This window comes from Odontesthes bonariensis, chromosome 21 (genome assembly GCF_027942865.1).
Source record: "Odontesthes bonariensis isolate fOdoBon6 chromosome 21, fOdoBon6.hap1, whole genome shotgun sequence".
NCBI classification, from domain to species: domain Eukaryota; kingdom Metazoa; phylum Chordata; class Actinopteri; order Atheriniformes; family Atherinopsidae; genus Odontesthes; species Odontesthes bonariensis.
Genome location: NC_134526.1, coordinates 3,747,977 through 3,759,980, shown reverse-complemented (window position 1 = coordinate 3,759,980; position 12,004 = coordinate 3,747,977). Strand labels below are relative to the sequence as shown.

General features: G+C 40.6%; 1 protein-coding gene across 1 annotated transcript in view; it reads left to right on the top strand.

Moving 5' to 3' along the window:
- The window catches only part of grin2ca (glutamate receptor, ionotropic, N-methyl D-aspartate 2Ca), an 86,231-nt gene that overhangs the window by 10,652 nt on the left and 63,575 nt on the right, over positions 1-12,004 (top strand). The window lies entirely within an intron of this gene.

Here is a 12,004-nt window from a genome sequence, read left to right as displayed (position 1 = left end):
TGGAAATTATCGGCCCACTCTTTGAGGTTTAAACCATTCAGAAACCAAAGCAGGGTTTGAAACCTGCCTCCTGAAATCTGAGTGTTAAAGAAGCTAGATAGATAGATAGATAGATAGATAGATAGATAGATAGATAGATAGATAGATAGATAGATAGATAGATAGATAGATGGATAGATAGATGGATAGATAGATAGATAGATAGATAGATAGAGTATAGGATGGATGAGGATAGATAGATAGATAGATAGATAGATAGAATGGATGAGGATAGATAGATAGATAGATAGATAGATAGATAGATAGATGGATAGATAGATGGATAGATAGATAGATAGAGTATAGGATGGATGAGGATAGATAGATAGATAGATAGATAGATAGATAGATAGATAGATAGATAGATAGATAGATAGATAGATAGATAGATAGATAGATAGATAGATAGATAGATAGATAGATAGATAGATGGATGGATGGATAGATAGATAGATAGAGTATAGGATGGATGAGGATAGATAGATAGATAGATAGATAGATAGATAGATAGATAGATAGATAGATAGATAGATAGATAGATAGATAGATAGATAGATAGATAGATAGATAGATAGATAGATAGATGGATGGATGGATAGATAGATAGATAGAGTATAGGATGGATGAGGATAGATAGATAGATAGATGGATGAGGATAGATAGATAGATAGATAGATAGATAGATAGATAGATAGATAGATGGATAGATAGATGGATAGATAGATAGAGTATAGGATGGATGAGGATAGATAGATAGATAGATAGATAGATAGATAGATAGATAGATAGATAGATAGATAGATAGATAGATAGATAGATAGGTACTTTATTCATCCCAATTTGGGAAACGATTGTGTTGCAACAGCGTACAGTATAAAATATATGTAAACAATTAAAGGAAAAACAAGCAAATAGAATTAAAATAGAGAATTAACATCAGCTATAAACAAATCTATAGTATGAAGAGCACACAAAAACCACAAAAAAAGACTGAATTGGTCCCCTTTTTTCTGCTAAAAACGAAAAATAAATGCCAGTTTCAGTGTGAGACACACTTCATCTGTCAGTAAACTCTGAGGCAAAATAATCCGGTTTATAGATCTTAAAATCATTCATCACCAGCTCAAAGAGGAAAATGTGTGCTAAAAAGACCAAAACAGACCCATCAAGCTGATGTTCACTAAGTTTTATGGGGATATAACAAGAGAAAGCATCTGGAAGTTTCAGTGAAATGTGAAAGACGGCACCGGGAAACGCTTTAGTTTCCATTGTTATAGAATAATCTTATAAGGTGATACAGCAGCTCATAAAACTGTTAACTCGTGGTTCTCTCGACTTTGATGAAGTCAATCCCAGGGCAGTAAGCAGGCGTGGCGGTCGCTGTGGTCGCAGAATAATTCCACGTAAAGGTCACGGGCGGTTTAAACGTGGGCTGACCTCTGCTGACCTCTGCTCCTGTGCGGTTTGGACCATCAGCAGTTTCTCTGATAATCGCACAGAGGAGGCGTTTGTGAACCACAGATGCAGCGGGCTGCAGATCCACGGATGGGTGTATTGATCACGTGACAGGCGAAGGAACAGGTGTACGCTGTGCTCCAGCTGCGGCAGAGGCTCCATGCCCAGAATATAAAGGCGGCGGTTAAACACTGCGCAGACGAGACCGCACCTCTGAGCCAGATGTACTCACCACTGCAGGCTCGCGGCAAAGAGCCGCAGGGACGGCGTGGAGGCGTCGACGCCTCAGCGGGAACCGTCTGACAGATGGAAGCGGGTTTTAGGGTTTTTCTTCTGAGGTTTTCAGGCTTTATACTCAATATCTGATCTCTAAAACTGTGTTGTGAGCAAGCCCAAGATGCCCCTGAAGCAATAACTGATGGGACAAAGCATCAGATAAAGAGCCAAAAAAAATGTGCATTTATATTGCTCTAAATAAAACAATATGTATGAAGATATGAGCAAACCTGAGATGAATTATAATGCCACGGTGAGAGATTATATTATCCACAATGTTCAGTATCAGATGCTTTTATAATGTGCTCATGTTGTCACTGCTGAGTGTGCAGATAACATGTGTTGCTGTCCACATGGTGAAACATAAAGAGGAAAATAACATGTGATGAAGCTCCTGCAGCTACTCTGAGTCTCAGCAGGACTTGACTGGCAGCTTTTTCTGTAAAGATGCTGCTTCCACCATATGTCACCCACTAGAGGGGGATAAGCACATCTTAAATGTTTCTAACTAACTGAGGACGATCTGTAGGGTTTTCCATCGAGTCTCTGTTTATTCTAACCGGATGACCGACATGAAACTGCCTCTTATGTCCTTTACATCTTTGGCAAGTAAAGAAATAAACTAAAATGGGTGACATGTATTATTCATGTGAAGATTCACCTCCAAACTGTCCCACATAACTCACGCCTTGGGACAACCTGCTAACCCAAATGTGTCGTCTTTAGGCCAAAGTTCCTGTATAATTTCATCTAAAACGTGTGGAAATATCTCCTAAAATCTATTCAAGTGTTATATTTTCAGGGTACAGTCAATTCAGTTTAAGATAAACAACCCTCCACTTCGTCACCTTTAAAAACAACCGAGGTTGACCACAGAATAAAAATACAACCGCCATAAAAACTACAGTAGAAACTGCTCAACTCGAGGAGCTGGGTCTGTTGTAATGGTCTGAATTGCTCAACAGTGGGAGCAGATCTATGATAAAAGAGGTAAAAACCAGACCACCTTTTCTGGTGAAGCAGCCAAGACGTTATGAAGGCAGGGATCCCCCTGTCCAAATGTTTAAAAGCATCTTTTATGCTCCATATAAGACTGAATATTACAAGCAAACAGACTGAGAGTGTCCATGTGAAGAAGTTCAGGATTTCCAAAGACAACAACCGAAGTCTCATTTTCATTAGAGCTGCAGGACCCAATTATGTAGGTAATCGAGTATTTAATCAAATAATCAAGCAGTGAGATAAGAAATACTTTTTATTGTCTGTTATCAGACAACACAGTGGCTCAGAATAACAGCAGTTAACACGACACCTTAACCAGCCGTTCTCTGATGTTACAGATACGGTCTGATAAAATGAGCTGTTTTTATTCTGGTTGGACTTTGATGTGACTCAGAATATTAGTTCACATTAACAGCTTCCAGGCTGAAGCTGCTCTGATGGGCACATTAAGGACAATATGATGGTGTGCTTGTGCTAGCGGGGTAGTTCTTAGGACATTTCAACAGAAATGAGCCACTATTTGTCCAACACGATAAATGGTTGGTTTGCTTCAGCTTCCTTCTGTTCTCTGCTAGCTTCCCTCTGTTCTCTGCTAGCTTCCTTCTGTTCTCTGCTAGCTTCCTTCTGTTCTCTGCTAGCTTCCCTCTGTTCTCTGCTAGCTTCCTTCTGTTCTCTCCTAGCTTCCTTCTGTTCTCTGCTAGCTTCCTTCTGTTCTCTGCTAACTTCCTTCTGTTCTCTCCTAGCTTCCTTCTGTTCTCTGCTAGCTTCCTTCTGTTCTCTGCTAGCTTCCTCTGTTCTCTGCTAGCTTCCTTCTGTTCTCTGCTAGCTTCCTTCTGTTCTCTCCAAGCTTCCTTCTGTTCTCTGCTAGCTTCCTTCTGTTCTCTGCTAGCTTCCTTCTGTTCTCTGCTGGCTACCTTCCTTTCTCTGCAAGCTTCCTTCTGTTCTCTGCTAGCTTCCTTCTGTTCTCTGCTAGCTACCTTCTTTTCTCTGCTAGCTTCCTTCTGTTCTCTGCTAGCTAGCTTCTGATCTCTGCTAGCTTCCTTCTGTTCTCTGCTAGCTACCTTCTCTGCTAGCTTCGTTCTGTTCTCTGCTAGCTTCCTTCTGTTCTCTGCTAGCTACTTTCTTTTCTCTGCTAGCTTCCTTCTGTTCTCGGCTAGCTTCCTTCTGTTCTCGGCTAGCTTCTTTCTGTTCTCGGCTAGCTTCTTTCTGTTCTCTGCTAGCTTCCTTCTCAGCTAACAAGCCGACTGATTTCCATTAAAATGCTCACGTGAAATGTTCCCTTGTGTTCGTTCCACTCAGTGGACTCGATATGTGAATTGGCTGCTTTCTGCTGAGATGCTGTAGCATTTACGTTGTGCTATCGTGCTAAGCTAACAAATCAAGCTGTGCAACAGTAACTACCGTCCATGTGAAACAAAGCGACCACTGAAGCATCGAAGCAAAAATAGTTTCATCAGGAATCGTTTCAGGAAGTTTAAGTTCATTCATGACCTAATGTCATTCTAAAGTCACACACTTTTCTTGGGTTTAAAGGAAAATAAATGTGTACGTCATCTGCAAAATAGTGAAATTGACAAGTAATTTTCATTGAGTTTTAATCTGACCTTTATCATTGTTATTGTCACTTTCCGCTCATTTATCAGTCTATAAATCTAAAAAAATCTAGAAATGAGACTTTTGAATATTCGCCATGATTCAAGTCTTTATAAGAACCTTGAAATAAAGAAATAAACGGCAGTGTAAATAGCTCTAACTTGCCTGAGCAGGTGTAGTGAGACACATTTCAGTCAGATACTGAAAAGTGCATTTTGATGCCTTGCAACAGTTAAATGTGTCTGTGGTTAATGTCCCTGTGCTCGGGGCCTGTTATAATGACATTCTGAGAATTATCCACACATCATTTTCCTCTCCAACTTGGACAGCAGCCCCGGCGGCTTTACTTTTTGAAGATTTCTACGCAGTGCAAGGTGCAATATTCATGGATGAAATGTGAAATTAGTGAAAAGTGGAAACCATCTACAATGTTTCACACTATGAATCTTAATATATTCATATTATGTGAAAATGAGGAAAACTGTTTATTTGCTTTAGATACAGCCACAAAGTTTGCTCTTTGGGTCGGTATTATACTACAGAAGAAATAAAGTCATATTTTGCTGCATTATTTTTCCCCAGCACTTCCCAAAGATTCTCAAAGGAGTTAAAAGTCTGTGAAAATGATGTCTCGCGCTCCCTGAATCAATTATAAACTATTTAAGTGGATTGAATACCCTGGTGCAGCCATCTTGGGAGGAGAAACTCTGGTTAGTCGGTGCACAATCCCAGTTCAGAAACAGCTGAGACGCTGTGTGAAACAGAACATGATCATTTGCAGATCTTATAGACTTTCATGTTGTTCACACATGTTGAACATCTGGACAGTCCAGCAGCTCTTCAGACTCTTCTACTACGAAGCTGTTGGAATAGATGCAGGATGTGCTGAAATAAGCAAGGCCTTCCCTGAAGAAGGGAGCAGATGTTGCTCTAAAACCTGTTTATACCTTTCAGCATTGATGGAGCCTTTCCAGATGTGCATGTTTCCAGTTCCAGAGGTTTTAAACTGAGAGCTGACACCAAGCTGGATCTCTCCTCTTTAGTCTGAAGGACGCAGGGTCCATTTTGATCCATCAGACCACCGAACAGTTCCCCACTTTGCCCATTTTAAATGAGCTGTGGTCCGGAGAAGACGGCAGAGTTCCTGGATCATGTTCACATCTGGCTTCTTCTCTGCATGACAGAGCTTTAACCCGCATGGCCCGCTGAGCTGTGCTCACAGACAATGATTCCTGGAAGTGTTCCTGAGCCCATGCAGGGATTTCCAGGACAGAATCAGGTCTGTTTTTAATGCAGAGCTGCCTGAGGGCTGCCTGAGATTACAGCCATCAAATATTAACTCTCAGCCCATGTGCACAGAGATGTCTCCAGATTCATCTGATATGATGTTCTGTAGATGTCAGAATATTCTGAAACAGAGGGACATCTCTTCCACCACCACAGGTCGTTGCTCCCTGCGTCAGTCAGGGTTAAATAACTCACTGAAAGCTTAAACATATTAATCACTGCAGTGCTTTTCCACTGGGAAGCTTTTACAAATGTGCTCAGTTAAAACCAGGTGGTTCTTTCCCTTTTTTGCAGGCGGCATATTAAACAAACGATGAATCGACTTTCCATAAAAAGAAAGCAGCTCTGTTACTTTGTCACTATGGAGTGCCAAACTGAGCGTTAATTGAGTGTTAACATAATTCAACAATGATGGAGCACTTCCTGGATCACCAGGTGACTCACTGTAGTCCAAACAACGCAGGAGGATGCACCTGTATCCTTCTCTGAAACCAACAGATGATGTAAGACAGTGATGCCAGACCCTCAAAGTCAGAGTGAAGTCTGAACACAACACATCTACAAAGCCTGCCTGCATCTGAGCTACAACATGAAATAAAATGTGGGCCAAAGATCTCTTTAGTTTCAGAGCTGTCAGCCTGAAAACATGATATACGAGTAGAAAAGAATCTGCCCTCAAAATCACTTAAAAACCTGGTAAATGTACGTATTTCTTTAGATGACACAGGTAAGGCAAGGCATCTTTATATATATATATATATATATATATATATATATATATATATACCTTTATAAGGTAACAGCATAAAGCAGCATAAAAAAAGAAATTTAAAGTGAATAAAAAAATAGAATAAAAAATTAAAACACACAGTTAAAAGCAATCAAAGAAGAAAACAATTAAGAGGATTTATAGCATTATGCTTTAAAATGATTTAAAGGAACTCAACCATAAGCAGACGGAAAGAGAAATGTTTTTAACCTGGATTTAAAGTGCTTACAGTTGTGGCTGATTTCAGTTCTGCTGGTAGTTTGTTCCAGTTGTGTGCAGCATAACAGCTAAAAGCTGCTTCACCGGGTCCAGTTTGAACTCTGGGCTCCACTATCTGACCTGAGTCAGCAGATCTCAGAGCTCTGCTGGGTTTATACTCTACCAGCATGTCATTCATGTGTTCTGGACCTAAACCATAGCAGAACTTTAAAATCTATTCTGCATCTGACCGGGAGCCGATGTAAAGACTTGAGAACTGGGGTGATGTGATGTGATCTCTTTGTTCTGGTTAAAACTCGGGCTGCAGCTGTTTGAGACTCTTTTGGGGGAGTCCAGTCAGAAGATCGTTAGCATTAGCATGTAGCATGAATCAGCTTCTCCTGATCTGTTTGGGACATGAAACCCTTCATCCTTGATATGTTCTTAAGTTGATAAAAGGCTGATTTGGTGACTGATTTGATATGATAGTTGAAGGTCAGGTCTGAGTCTATCAGCACGCCGAGGTTCCGGACTTAACTCAAGGTGTTTACTGACAGCAAACCTCTTCTCTTTGTTGCCAAACACAATGACCTCAGTAATGTGTGACCGTCCAGACTTAACTGGATGTTTGGTAACATGAGCACTGGTATCTGCGTATGTTCTCCTTCCTCCCCTGAAACCTGTCAAACATTTCACTTCTGACTAGGGCTGGGTAAAATAAAAATCGATTAAATCGACTTTTGGATCATCGATTTGTAGGGCATGAGATCGATTTTTATGTTTTATTTTTTCATGAAGTTAACCCCAGTAGTGCGTGATGCAACAGTGGAGCTCATTTTCCTGCACAAGAATCTCACAATAACCAAGTGAGAAAAAAGTCACAATAACAGGATTTGACTTTAGATCGTTTAAGTTTAATTTTAGTTTTGTTGCCATTATTATTATCATTTTTGCACATTAAGAAACAATGCCTTAATGCAATTTGCAGAGATGGAATGATGTAGTTCAAGTACACTTTCACTTGCAATTCCTTTATAGTTTTAAAACGGCACTTTTGAGACGGTTGTGTTCACAGCTGAAGTTTAAACTGTCCAATTCACAAGTTTGCACTTAAAACCTGTTGTTTATGGTGAAAATAATAGATAAAATAAAATACATTAGTATTTTGTAAAACAGTTGAGCCATTTTCATTATTTAAGAGCAGATTGAATTGAACTGAATCGTGATTAATCGATTCAGGACCTTGTGAATCGAAATCGAATCGATTTAGGAAATTGGCCACGATACCCAGCCCTACTTCTGACTCTCAAATTTAACTTCAGCAGCAACTATCTATGCAACAACTATACAACTTGTGTGCTGATCGTGTTTATTACGTTGATTTTCATCCAAAAACATTAAACCGTAACTCTGTCACTCCAACTGAAAGGAGGGTGCAGGATGTCTTCTAATTGTGTGGACTAATCCACTTAAATAAAGACAAATAAGGCAGCATTTACATGCTGAAGCACCACTAGGGTTGCAAAGGGGCGGAAAATTTCCGGTAAATTTCCATAGGAAGTTAAGCTTGGGAATTTTGGATATATTCCATATTGGAAACTTTCCATGGGAATTATGGGAACTAATGGGAATTTAGGAGAACTAACTGGGAATATATTATATCCAAGCATAAATATAAACAAAAGTCATAAGAAAACATCCATACAAAATGTTTTCAGCTAGCCTGGAAAACCAGCGCCAACTGCTGGACGGCAAAATGTTTTGCCTGCGGTTGGGTCTGGCCTCGATCCACTTGTCATTTTGAAAATACTACCCTGAATCTGGCAGATGGCAACTAAACCAATCACAACGCAGAGATGTGTTTTGAATCAACGCGGGCGGGCCATAGGGTTCTGGTGCGGGGTTTTGAGGGAGTGACGACAGAGCAGTGCGACGTTGGGCAGTGGAAGCAAACATAGACAAGCGAAAGTACAACAAGAAAGATGGCGGCGGCAATGGAACAGTGCTCGTTTGATTCAGCCTTGGCACACAGCCATTATAACGAACAGCCTTGCCACTCTGTATTAAGCCCCATTGTACCGGCTTTTTGGCTGCAGTTCCACCAGAATTCCACTGGGGGCGTCGGTGGAGACCAGAATGAATGGGGCCCAATGGAGCTAGATGCTACAAATGGTCAGTTTCACCTAAGTCTCCTCAAGAGCGCTCAGATTTTAATGTAGTTTCTGAGAGCTCAACATGGGTTTCAAGTCAAAAATCTACTGAACGAGTACATATATCCCTTTGATTTCTTACAGGTTGGCTTCTTGTTGTCCACCACGCGCTAGCATTGTGCTAATGACAGCTGGTCGACCAGCTATGTATGACGTCATATACACTTCAAATCCTTTTTTTAAGCAAATGAGTGGCTCTAAAAATCTAAAACTCAGCCATGGGTATTTTCTAAACACCCTCTTTCGAAAACAACATTCGAATTACTAGAGAAAAAATTATATCTTGAGATAAGGGCACGAAAGGGCGTATAGCTCCATAGGACTCCATTCATTCTGGTCTCCAAAATTGGGCGCCCCACGTGGAAGAGGGTGGAACTGCAACCGAAATAGCCTCGTTGGAAACCGGAAATGCACCGCGAGTGGCGTATCTGTCCTATTATAGAATCTGTGCTTGGCATCAGTTTTGGAAGAGTCCCCTCCCACCAAAGCTTTCTGTCGCGCTTACTACGTCACAGTCAGTTGCGCTGATTGGTCAGAGCGTTGGCCTATAGGCACAGACGCGGTTTGAAAGACAACGGGTTGTGCTCATCAACAATGTTCCGTTGTATCCATTGATCGGTGCCAGACTAAATTAGACATCCAATCCATTTAGGCTGGTTTATCAGGCTAGTTTTCAGCAGATATTTCAACAGATTTATTTGTAAGTAGAGTAGAACACGTTCTAATTACTTGTTTCATGGATGAACAAAAACAGGAGTGTTGGGTTCAATATTACCCATCCCCTAACCCCACTCAGTCAAAAATGCCCCCCCCCCCCCCAATCCAAAAATCTCCACAAAGTCCCATTCAAAATGTTAAATGAAAAATGCCACTCTTCCTCCAAAACGTCCCATTAAACATGCAAATCTTCCTTCGAGCAATCCTCTGCATTTTTGCTCAGTCAATAGACTCTTCCTGGGCCTCATCAACAGGCTACAGGTGCAAGGGCCTCATGATTATGCTAAAATATACTTAATATACAACTATATTTAAGTTCCCTAGAAGAGTTAACCTTCAATTTTGAAAATTCCCAATTAATTCCCATAAATTCCCATTAATTCCTGTTAATTCCCTTAAATTCCCATGGAAAGTTTCCGTCTTTCAAAATTCCGTGAATTTTGCAACCCTAAGCACTACGGTATGAACAGCCTCCCACGTGCACAACGCCTCTAATTTGCATTTGAAGCTGTGACATGCATTAATAAGTATTCTGGAGACGCACCAAACAAGCATGCGTGCTCCTTCACCATCTGCACGCAATGTTTTCCAGGAGTTAACTGCCGAGGCCCAAACAGGCAGTAAAACAGAACCGCACCAACACAGCTGCACTTGTGCAGCAGCCAAAATCTCTTGATAAGTTCATACACTACAATCAAGCTGCGGGCCATGACGCCTGGCAGGGATTACCAAAGGATTACAATATATTCACCCCACTGGGATGCCATCACATGCTGGATCAGATCTCTGTGACAGGGGACCAGTGTGCAGCACTCCCTCAGGGCGACCAACACGACTGTGACAGATCTGACAACGAGCTAAAGAGCCTAAGTCTGTCTGACAGCTCAACACGCTCTGCTGTCTGGCTACAATGTGAACAGCAAACTAACACTGCCAAAGAGTTCCTCCATTATCTTTAAGATAGGGTAGAAGACCTGGTTAAAATTCAGTTCAGAATCGCTACTTTTCCTTTAAAATGTCGGTTTCAAAGCACATAAAAAAGGTATATGCGTGAAGACCGATTATTTTTGAGTGCCTTGGACTGATGACAATTTCAGTAACAGCATCAAAAGTAATGTCACGAGAGGGAAATGTTTAAATCCCCTTGTTCTCCGTTTGTTGCATTAAACACTGGACACCATCTGTTGTGTTGGACCTCGGAGTACAACAACAGCAGGGTGGCAGCTGCCGCCCTAAGACGCAGCAGCCTGGCCGCAGTCCCGTGTTGTACGTGAACACACTAAAAATACCACTCTGCGCTGCCTTAATGGGCTCTTATACTGCCCCACTCATGGCAGGCGGACCTGCACGCTGAGCAGAGTCGAAGATTAAAGGTCACTTACCAAAAACTCTGACCGGACGGGATTACTGAGTGTTATCGCAACATTTCATAGGACATGAGCTAGTCTCAGTATATGTGCTGTGATGCACCTTAGCAGTTATCAAATCAAATCAAATTTATTTGTATAGCACATTTCATGTACAAACAGTTCAAAGTGCTTTACATAAAATAAAAGCATTGCAGCAGGGAGTGCAAGAAGCATTAAAAATACATAAAATAATATAAAGAGAAACAAATAAAATCATTTAAATGAATTTAAAATCAGGCAACACAGTTAGACAAACTCCTTCCTGACATCACGACTCTGGAGACAGTTGTCCACAGGTTTAATGACGTAAGAAAGAGTAAAACTAAAACACACAAAGACACAATGAATACAAATAAAATTGCTTCCTCATTATACTTACACACACACACACACCATGTAAATACACTGATTCTTAAATCAACTAAAGTGCTTGTTTTTAACTGCTACCTTTCATGTATTTATTACCTTTTTTTTACCTGCAAAACCATTGTATTTTAATATATTTTAACGTATAATCAACTATTTATTCACATTTCTTCCCTTATGTGAATTTTAACAACAGTAACAGTAACTATAATGACTCAATAGACTTCCTGCATAAATAATCTGTGAATCTGCGATCATTTATAACAATAAAACTACTTGATTCATACCAACGATGCCATCAAAGGGCATAAGATGCAGGTTCAACAGGGTAGAAAAAACTAACAAAAACCGCACCTCTGAAGCATGCTTCTCCTCACTTCCTGGTTATAAGCAAGGAAATGAGTCACCTGAAATGTGACATGTATTTCCTGTTTCAAAATAAAAGATTTACAGATTGTAGCAAAACACAATGGCTGTGTTCGAAACCGCCTACTACATACCGCATACTCATCTATCAGACAGTATGCAGAGTGTTTACCCACAATGCATTTCGCTCCTGCCCGAGCCGAAATCAGCCGGCCTGAAGCTGATTTCCCTTAAGCTCTAAACTCTGTAAACTTTAGCAACATTTGAAACATTTTCAGGAGAGAAAGTAGTCGTTTAGATCCCCAACGTGTTGAAAA